Genomic DNA, 10,640 nt, shown 5'->3' on the forward strand with positions numbered 1-10,640 from the left:
GATGAATCTGAGCTGGACCTATAGCTCCACCGCCGGTGCTCAACAGCGCCAACGAAAGAAGACGGACTCTGTTAAAAAGACACTGTGACAAAGACCCCCCTTCCTGAACTTTCTGCCCACCCCTTCACTAATTGCTTGTATCGAACTGAATTCCTCCCTCAACCATTTTGTGTTGCTTTCAAAAATGTTTCATCGGTCACTCATGTATTTAGTTTTCCAGAAGTCTCACATAGCACTGACAAGACCCGAAGGTATCAGAGCATTTTTACTGTATGTTGATGTCACCGGAGAGAAAGTCTGAACTTGATTCTATAATGTTTTGGAACATTTTTCTTGATTGACCCCGACTAAGTATTATACCGATCTCTAGACTTGTATGAATAACCCGACAAATGTAAATTCACATGTACCGCATTCCGCCTATCGTATCGACTGTATAGAACTGAACTAGCTTATGTAAAAAAGCGGCGACTGTTGAAAATGACAATGTATATGTACATAAGCGGCGTTCATTTGTGTTTACAGTACACCTTGTTGTAAGCAGAACAGGATATCGCTGAACACTGACTGTGTTATCCCGCCAGCATAGACCCATGCCCACACGTACACGACAGCCATTTTAGGCACCATGGCCTCTCTGCCCGCTTGTTAAACCCTCGGCACCCCTCCCCGCGCGCACTGCTCATGCATCGGCCATGAGACCCTCTCCCTCTGCGTGACCCTGCTCTAGAAGTAGCACTCCTGCTTGACCCGCACACCCCCCATTTCCTCCCAAGAACACCCTTCCCCTCAGCTGACAACCCCCCCGGCTACACTTGGCCTTTCGACCCGGTCCCAAGTCCTAAGACCAAGCCTCGTGGATGTACACCCCCCCTTTTCCCTGCCCAGCATAACACAGCCGTGATACACCAACCAACGTGCCCGATCTTATCGCCTGCCCAACCTTTGACCTGATCATCCCCTCCTGCCCTCGTGTCCGGTAGGAATGTCCGGCTGAGAGATCACAATCTCTTGTTACACCCAGGAGGGGAGGATGACTTTTGAGCAACTGGTATGGGAATAGGCCTGAAGCTGGGATTCCAAGCATGCCTTTTCCTACTTCACAACGTCTTTATTGTAATAAGGAATGTTTGTGCATCATAAACATGTGTATAAAAGACGAAGCCTCATCAGAAGGTGTGGGTTGGGTAGGGAGGAGAGAGCACCTCCTGAAGACACCATGCGAGTGTCCGAAATGACAGGCTCTCCTCATTAGAAATAAACTCTGTTCTTGTTTCCCTGCTTCCAGCGCCCGTCTCTTTATTTTATAATTGTTCAAGATGGAAACTAAGAGGCGTCCTGCGCCAGCAGCCTGGGCATCAGGTGTGTTATGGGCTGACTTTTCCACACAAGGGACCCAATGAATGCAACTTAAACATTTCACTTTTTTTTCTTCAAACGTATCCTGTTTTTGGGCTGCATTTCAAACAAAAGCTTAATTTATTAAAAAACAATTGTCTTCTGACTCCAGCAGGCCACCATCCCTGTGATAGCAGCAATTCCCAATGGGTCGCAAATTGCTACCTATCTCATTAATATTCATGGAGTAGGTATAGTGCGACCCCATTAGGAATCTCTATTACTAACTTCTACATTTGTATACATTAGAATTTGCGATTTCCTAATTGATACTCACAAAGAATCGCAATTAGGAACTCGCAATCCCTAAATTCTGCACATATGGCCTCTGGTGCCTAAAAGTCTGCACTCTGCAGCTAGGTGCTGAAGAATTAACCTAAAATAGCTTATAGGTTTCAGAGAAGCTGGATGCAAATAGGACTTGGGCATTTTGTCTACCTCCAGAGGACCAGAACAGGGTGCTGAGGGTTGCACAGGGACATAACACCCAAGATGGGGAGAAAATGAGGTTTGACTGACTCAGAGGCTAAAAACCGGTGCAGCTGGACCATACAGTAAAAGTATCTGCCTGCTACAATTTTCAGCCACTCCCAACTAGAAAATTTTGAGAATTAAAAGATAGACTCTTGGATAAGTTGGCAAATCCATTTGATGCACGCAGTGACCTTGGTGGTTTTGAAATCCAGCTTTGCCTCACTCTGAGCTTTTGCTTCCCAAAACCAGCAGCTTGAGCAGGAGCAAAACAATGATGTATCCATCATCAATGGACCCTCACCAGCCTCAGCCTTGGGCCTCACCCGGCTGAAGGATTTTTATTTCCATTTCACAGACGAAGTTTGAAGGTAAAATCTTTGACTGGGATGCACAGCTTGGTGTACAGGACCTCCGCTCCACTATAGTTGGCTTGAAATCACACCTAGAATTCAGACAGCTACAAACTGTTGTTTTTCTTTGGTGCTTTACTTCTATTAGGTGCTTTTTGTGTTAGAACTGTTCAAAAACTATTTCTCTGGTACCTCTTATCCAGTTCTAATGATCGTCTTGGTCAGTACGGTTTTCTTTCTTTTCAAAATGTTTGAGGAATTCCATTGTGTTGTGCTCTTTACTTTAAAGTTGTTGGTACTAATTAACCGTAGCAAGCAGCTCTCTAGAGATTGCCTGCTGCTTATGCCATAGCTATCAGGGTTTGGAAATTCTCTAAAAACATGTGGCTTAACCGGATTGTGTTGTTTAAGTTTGTAGGGCAACACGTCCCAAACTAGTTACCCAATGTCTGATAGTTTCTACATTTGGCAACAGTGACACTTTTGACATACTGTAGCACGTTGATTAAGGCATCAAGAGCTTAAGCTTAAGAGGTAGATGTGTTTTGTAATAATCTTACAAACATTTTTTTTTAAAAAAGCTTCTGAAGTTAGACTTCTGGTAACCATGCTGGGACAACACTGACTTTTGAAATACAATGTGTTAAGATATGGAGTCAAGTTGCCAAATTAAGATCCATTAGCCTTATCAGCCAGCCACCTAAATACACAATAGAATGGCAGAAGTGTTTTTTCCTGAATAACCCAGGAAAACATGAGAAACCAAGGACCAGTAAAAACTCATGCAGGTCACAGTAGGAATTTACAAGCTCAAGGGCTACTTGGGTTGATAGTATTTCTGATGACTTCAAAATAGGCGTTAAACAGCGTTTGCATATGCCTGAATGGAAATACACCAAATGTTACTACCATCACCAAACAGACAGAGGAATGTTAAAGGATACATACCTGGTCATGAACAGCAACAAACGATGGAAGATGCCCACATGATCATGTTTTTACGTCTGGCCTGTCAGTTCAGTTCCATTATTAACAAGTATCAGCGCCTTCAGCCAGTGCTTTGAGATTTTCTCAATCACGATTTGGACAAGCAGTGAGGCGTGCACATTGCTCAGCGCACGCTTGTGGCTCTCTGGTGGATCATTCTATAGTATCGTCATTGGCATCCTTTCCCACCCCTCCAACATAACATACATGCCAATAAATAAGCACACAACACAATTTTTTGTTTGGGTAAAGTTGCTGCAGGTATATTACATACACCGTTATGTAATATGGTGGGTTATCTTTCGGGCGATCCAAGGGCAGCCAACCAACTGGGTCGCCTGCCCGCCTGATGCACTGAGGCGAACCCCATCTGTGCTGCCACTTGTGGTGATCCTCTTACCAGATTATGTACCGTTCCTTCTAACTCATGCCCCTTTCAGGGCAGAGCGTAGCATAGCAAACCCCCAGTTGTTCAGGCCCACAACCACCCAAAGGACTAACGGGACACCGACACGGTTCTCCAGGAACCTCCCATGAGGCTCCTGGGCCTTGGTTCTGGCACCCCCTATGGTGCCACGCAGAGGTACCCATCTGTACCCATTTGTTTCCAGATAGCCCTGTAACTCCGACTGCAACGAAAAAGAAAAAAATTACAACATTCTCTGCCTCCTGCCTGCCACAAACCGTGCCGGGGAAGTGGTAGGGAGGGAGACGGCATGTCAGGCGCGCAAAAGAGGGCGCCAAGATGGTGGGTGAGGGATGTATACACTCCCCAAGTTCTGGAACCCAGGAAGTGATGGCCCTCGCGCGCAGCAAACCAGGCTAGGAGGACTCCACCCAGAGTCCCTGCCCCTGAAGTGGGCGGAGGGTGTGGGGTGCCCAGGCAACACTAGAGTGCTGACCTCTCTAGTGGACCCCTGCGGGGTCCTCGGCCAGCTGCATAGTATCATCATTGGAATCCTTTCCCACCCCTCCAACATAACATACATGCCAATAAATAAGCACACAACACAATTTTTGTTTGGGTAAAGTTGCTGCAGGTTTATTACGTACACCGTTATGTAACCAACTGGGCCGCCTGCCCACCTGATGAGCCAAGCAGCACTGAGGTGAATCCCATCTGTGCTGCCACTTGTGGTGATCCTCTTCCCGGATCACGTACCGTTCCTTTTAACTCATGCCCCTTTCAGGGCGGAGCGGAGCATAGCAAACCCCCGGTTGTTCAGGCCCACAACCGCCCGAAGGACTAACGGGGCACCAACACGGTTCTCCAGGAACCTCCTATGAGGCTCCTGGGCCTTGGCTCTGGTACCCTCTATGGTGCCGCGCAGAGGTACCCTTATGTACCCATTTGCTTCCAGATCGCCCTGTAACTCCGCTACAGCTCTGGAGGCGGCCACCGTCGCCGCCAGAGCCCCCCACCAAAACAGTTGTAGTCTTACCTGCAACCTCTCCTGTCTAGAGCCTCCTGCTAATCTAGATGGAAGAGAACCATCCCTATTGGTTATAGATGGCCCCGTCTATATCCCAAGCCCTAATGTTAGCCTGGGTCAGCTAGTGTCTGATGAAACAAAAGGCCCTTTTGGCCTGTGAAGTTGTGCCAAGAACTATTCACCCTCAAGCGGGAAAGTTCCACTCATCACATGCCTCAGCCCTGTGCGAACTCTGGGCGGGACGAATGCAGACACCATGGCTCACATTGCCCCATCTATTTGCTGATCTCACCTAGTTGCCGTACTGTGTGCGCCTGAACACCTGCGTGCCCCAACTATGGGACAGCAGCCCCCTTGCTAGGAGTCCACTCCCCCACCCGCCTGCCTACTTTGGCTATTATGGCGAGAAGGATTATACTTAACCTTTGAACAGTCCCTATGCTTGCTAAGTCATGACACACAGGAGTGTTCATCCCTAGAAGTGTGTGAAAATGGGTAAAGGGGCCCTCCTGCCTTTGCCACGCATCCCTTATTCTTTATGGGAATTTAGCCCGTTCAGTTACCTCTGTAGGGGAACTCCCTAGGCACACCACTTAGACAATCTGTCCGATTTAAGCAGTGCACCCTTGACATTAGCTTGGATCAGCTAGCGTCTGATGAAACAAAAAGCCCTTTTGGCCTGTGAAGTTGAGCACTATTCACCCCATTGCTAAATCAAGGCGCACAGGAATGTCCATCACTAGGCGAATGAGACAATGAGCAAGGCTGCCCTCCAGCACTTGCCCTGCATCCCTTCTTCCTTAAGGGAATTTCACCCACTCAGCTCCCTCTAGTGAAGCCCAGTAGGCATTCCAGCTTAGAGAATCTGACTGATTCGATACAGGGCGCACTGTCTGAAATATGGTGCCTGGTGCCTAATGTTTGATGTGGGAGATGCCACACACCACCTAGGTCATGGGAGCCTTAAGGAGCACACCATTTCCCCCCGGGCGTATCTCTAAATGAGACTGGCTCCACCCAGCTGTAACGCTCCTACTGTGCTGTGTAAATGCGGCCCAGGATGAACTTAAACCATTAGCTAGGTGTGCTGCCACCAACCGTATTGGTCATGAGAACCATAAGAAGCACACAATTTTCACCTGGGTGTACCCCTGAATGAAACCACAAACCGTATTGGTCATGAGAACCTTAAGAAGCACACAATTTTCACCTGGGCGTACCCCTGAATGAAAGCCGCACCATACAGCTGTAAGGCCAGAAAGACATACATTCAACCTATTTACTGATTTTTGCCACTGGTACCCTACTGGTTGCAGCTCTGTGTTTTTGTGAAGCGTGCGTGCCCCCGGGGCGTATTGTCGCTGATAACCCGTGTATATTACCCACTCGCTGATGAATCGCTAACTGTCCTTCTTTGGATTGAAGGAATGCTGAATGATTCCTAAGGAATGTGGACTTAATACTCCAACCCAGTTTGACCCCAAAATTTTGGGACAGGCCAAGAAGTGATCATGCCCTTCTAGGTACATCTACCCCAGCATTGACTATCAAACTATTTGGGACACCGGTCGCAGAAGATGCTGCTTCCAGTCTCAGGTCTAGCCCCTGGAAAGATAACAAGATAGCAGACACGTCTGTGGAAACCAGGGAGAACATACTGTGCACAAACCTGCCCTTTCCTGAATATTGGGATGCCAAAAGGTCTATAATACCCTGTCGCCATTTGGGACAAACGCAGTGTTTACCAAACTTTTCTGCGCCACTGCACACTTGTTAGATGACAACTACCACCACCCGCCTGCTGCCCTGGTTAAAACGCAGGTGAATATGTCTTAACTGAAGCAACCTGATACCTGCCTTGGCTGCAGAGGAATGCCCACCCAGTGTACATGGTACCTGATTCTATATGGTGCCTACAGGTGTTCCCATGAAGGCCCTCGTAGCCAATGCACAATGCAGTCTCAGTCTTACGCAGTGCCTCTCTTTGCGTTGAAATTTCCTGAGTATGTGTAAAATTATGCTTTCCCACCACTGGGCTGGTAACCGGTGGCTAAGGCAGACTGTTAATTTGTGGCTTCTGACATTGCTTCTGGATATATACTACAAAACCAAAGTACACCCACAACACGCCAGTACCATTGGCTTTAACAATGCTAGTTAGTTGCATAAGATAACTGAAGCCCCAATTCAGGCTTCACGGAGAAGCATAATGAAACTGCATCCATTCTGACCTGGTGGGACTGTCACCTAGCATTTTGACATTGCAGTAAGTGTCTCCCTTCGATGCGTAGCAAGCTCAACCGCAATTGGGACCATTACCCTAATCAACTTCCGCAACAGCCAGACATGCCACCTGCACGTAAGCCTGGTGCCGAAAGCGGAAAGCAGGAGCCCTTTGGAAACGGGTTAGCGGTGCACAATCCCTGTGTTGGAGACAAAATTGACCTCGTTGTACTGTGAAAGAGGCACATTCGGAGACAAAATAACTATTCTTTGCAAAACAGAGCCTGTCCGTAACTTTTGTCTATATTGGGACAAAAGATGAACCATGGTATTATCACTGATCAAGTCTGTGATGTCATATTCGCTACCTCTGGCACATTGCTCATAATTCGCCAAATATGACTGACACCGCACTCTCATCCTGTGCTTTGTGTGATCTTGGCCCACTTTGGTGTGAGCAGAGCCCCCTGAAGTATACTTGGCTTCTAGGCCGATAATGCACAAGTATTAGGTGAGAAAGATGAAACCATACTTGCCGAGCCCTGGCCAGAACCGACAACTATTTTTCCATTTGTCATCAGTAACACATTCAACAATAAGACATTGGGAAGGGCCACATGCATAACTCCTGGTGGCCAAAGGACCTTGTTGGCCAAGCAGCGAAATCTGCGCTCAGTGCAATATTACGAAACAGACTCCTCACAGCGCACACCACCCAGGCACCCAATAGGTCACTGCGGTTTACACCGAAAATCCCAACTCTAAAGGAAAGGCACCACAAACCCAACCCCCTGCGCAAGTCACTCACCAAGGCACCGCTGAAGAATCCACCCATGAACAATGCCCCCTGCATGAAGCTTGAGTGCCCCCTGAGAATAATGAAGGCTTTGGTTCACCAGACCCTGTGCTTGACCATGCCCTGTAACAGCCGGGTCCTTCCCAGACCCCATTGCTGGCACTGAGCAGCCAAAACCAGAAATCAGCAGCCATTTTGAAAACAGAATGGTGGTGCAGAAACCCTGCGAACAACCTCCTTTCTCTTTGAAAGATAGCTTCATCATCTGTACGAAACAGGTTCTGCACTAAACGCGAACACTCACTTCTCATCTAAAATATAGATATGTAAATGGTCTCATGCAGGGTCACGTTTGTCAGTCTTTTTTAATACAATAAGATGCAAACGCTATAACAAAATCAATAAAGTGATTCCCTTTGAAAGCAAAAACCTAACAAATATAATACTTCACTCTCCAACCCGCCAGCTCCGCTCCGCCACCCCCACCCTCGCCACCATCCCACTGACCCGCAGAACCACTACCGGAGGAAAATCGTTCTCCTACCTGGCCGCCAAGACATGGAACACCCTCCCCGCCCACCTACGTCTGTCCCAGGACCACATCATCTTCTGGAGACACCTCAAGACCTGGCTGTTCGAACAGTAGCAGCACCGCCCCCACTCCCCCCAGCGCCTTGAGACCCTCACGGTGAGTAGTACGCTCTACAAATGTCTTGATTGTTTGATTGATTTACATACATCAGTATTCATGAAGTAAGCAAGCAGTATCCATTTCAATATGTATTGGTCTGCATCGCCTCATACATGTGGTTATACAATGAGTACACAAAGAGACTGACTCTAGCGGCCCACCATGCCTCTCCACCCTACTTAGGGCTGCCACCACATTTACAGTATTCCTGGCCCTACCTAGTATGCCACGGCTCTGCAGGTTTCTAGCTCCCCTGCTCCTAGGCATTTAATGGATCACGAATACTTTGTTAAAAGTGCACACAAATGCGGAGCAACACTTTCTCTTTACATGCATCATGAACAAGCGACTGCTAGCGTGATGAGCTCTAGTTTCACTTTCAGCCCAAGTGCAATCAAAGCAGGTCTTTCTGACAGTCTCATACTCATACTCTGTGACAGTGAGTACCATTTTTGTTTTAACTTGTGCACCTTGTTTATTCGGGTTGTGCTGAAGGGGTGCCAAGTGTTTGGGTTGGCTAGGAGCCGACACAAACAGTAAAGCTCTGGTGGGGATGAGGCTGTTTGTGGCATTCACTGCTGGGTGCAGGGGATGGATGTTTCCTATTTTGTTAGAGTTTCTCTCTCTTCTCTCCACTCTCCTTCCTCATCACTTGTCTCTCTCTCACACACTTCCTATCTCTTACTCACTGTTGCCTCGCTCCTCTTCTCTCCCCTTACTAGCTCTTTTTTTCAAAGTCTTTTCTCTTTGTCTGCTCTCTCACTCATGCAGCTGATCTGATTCAAGTGAATGCATTGTCTGTATAGCAGACAGGTTTCTAAACCATGCTGGAGTTGTTAATAACTAATACTCAGTGATGCTCTGAACCACTCTGTTTTAAGTGTCAGTAGATGTAGAAAAGTGTTTTGACTCAATTCCCTTAGACATCTCATTCAAATGTGGGCCTTGCCAAACGCTGTACAGCTGTTGAATGAGAATTTTGGGAATGTCTTTAAGCTATATTCTTATCACAGTGGTAGTCTGCGACAAAGCACGTTTATTTTTAAATGAACATTTTATGATGTTTCATATACATATATCAAATATTAATTTAAAAATGGTTGTCCCTCTCAGCATTATTTCAGTAGCCCCAGTACACTTCCTTCCTGCCAAAATACCCAAAAAGTTAAAACCAAAAGGGTTAATGCTGTGAAATTGTTTATTTTATTGTGTGATAAGTTCAAACATACATGCCCATGACCATTTACCCCCTCAGTCATAAAAGCCACAAACCGAAAGATTCTTGTCCATAAATAATAGAAATAAAAAAAGGATATGGGACGAAATGCAGAACATTGTCAAACTTTCGACCCCCTCAAAGATCTGGGATACATTTTTTTGCTCACCATGCCGCCCAAATTTTGAAACAGCCATATGCAAATGAGTCTTAACCCTTCTACCAATGGGAACCGTCCAACCTGAACTGCAAGACCAGGTCCTCTGTCAACCAGAACACAAGCATTCTGGCATCGGTTTCAGGGTGTCACCCCTCATCAACCAGGCTAGCTTGAATCCAGTACCATAGCAATGTATTTTGGCATTCCCCCTACCATTTTTCAGTCACTCCCGAATTTTTATTAAACTCGTTTTTGTTGCCATAGCACTCTATGCGCTTTACCCTGCTAACCCATGCTAAAGCTCTTGTGCTTTTGCCTCCAAATATAGTAAAATTTAACCGCACCTATGGCCTTATTTGTAAAGGTGAACTACACTTTTGTGTAAGTTTACGATTGATATTCACACAAGGATTTACAAGTAGAATCTCTACGAGCACAAATTCTCTGCATATAGAAAGATAGGGCAGAATAGCTGAAGACACACTGTGTACGTACCTAATAATGGACATTCTTAGTTCTTCTATTTTCGACCTTTACCAGTCAGCTTTCCCTAAAGCTAATCAAAGACTGCATAGGTAATGAGCTAGTATTTCCATGTATTTACTTTCAAAACCCTCTGCCAAATGAAAGCTGGGTGGTCTTCCTATCCATGAACCCCGAACGTAATCACTTACCTCACATCATATGCGGAACCAGCTGCGTTTACTATGAATCTCAAGCACCAGATAGACCCAAGAGCACAGACTGTGAGCCATTCCTCCTGAACTACTTAGTGCTTGCAGACACTTACCCTCTGGTCTGGAACCCTGCATCTGGCCACCCTACCATTGGACCCAGATTATACACATAGTGCAATCTTTTAGCATTTATCCACAGGTTTGTAAGTAGTCCACCTTCTTGAGGTGCTGTGAC

Source organism: Lissotriton helveticus, chromosome 3_1, assembly GCF_964261635.1.
Source record: "Lissotriton helveticus chromosome 3_1, aLisHel1.1, whole genome shotgun sequence".
Lineage (NCBI taxonomy): Eukaryota > Metazoa > Chordata > Amphibia > Caudata > Salamandridae > Lissotriton > Lissotriton helveticus.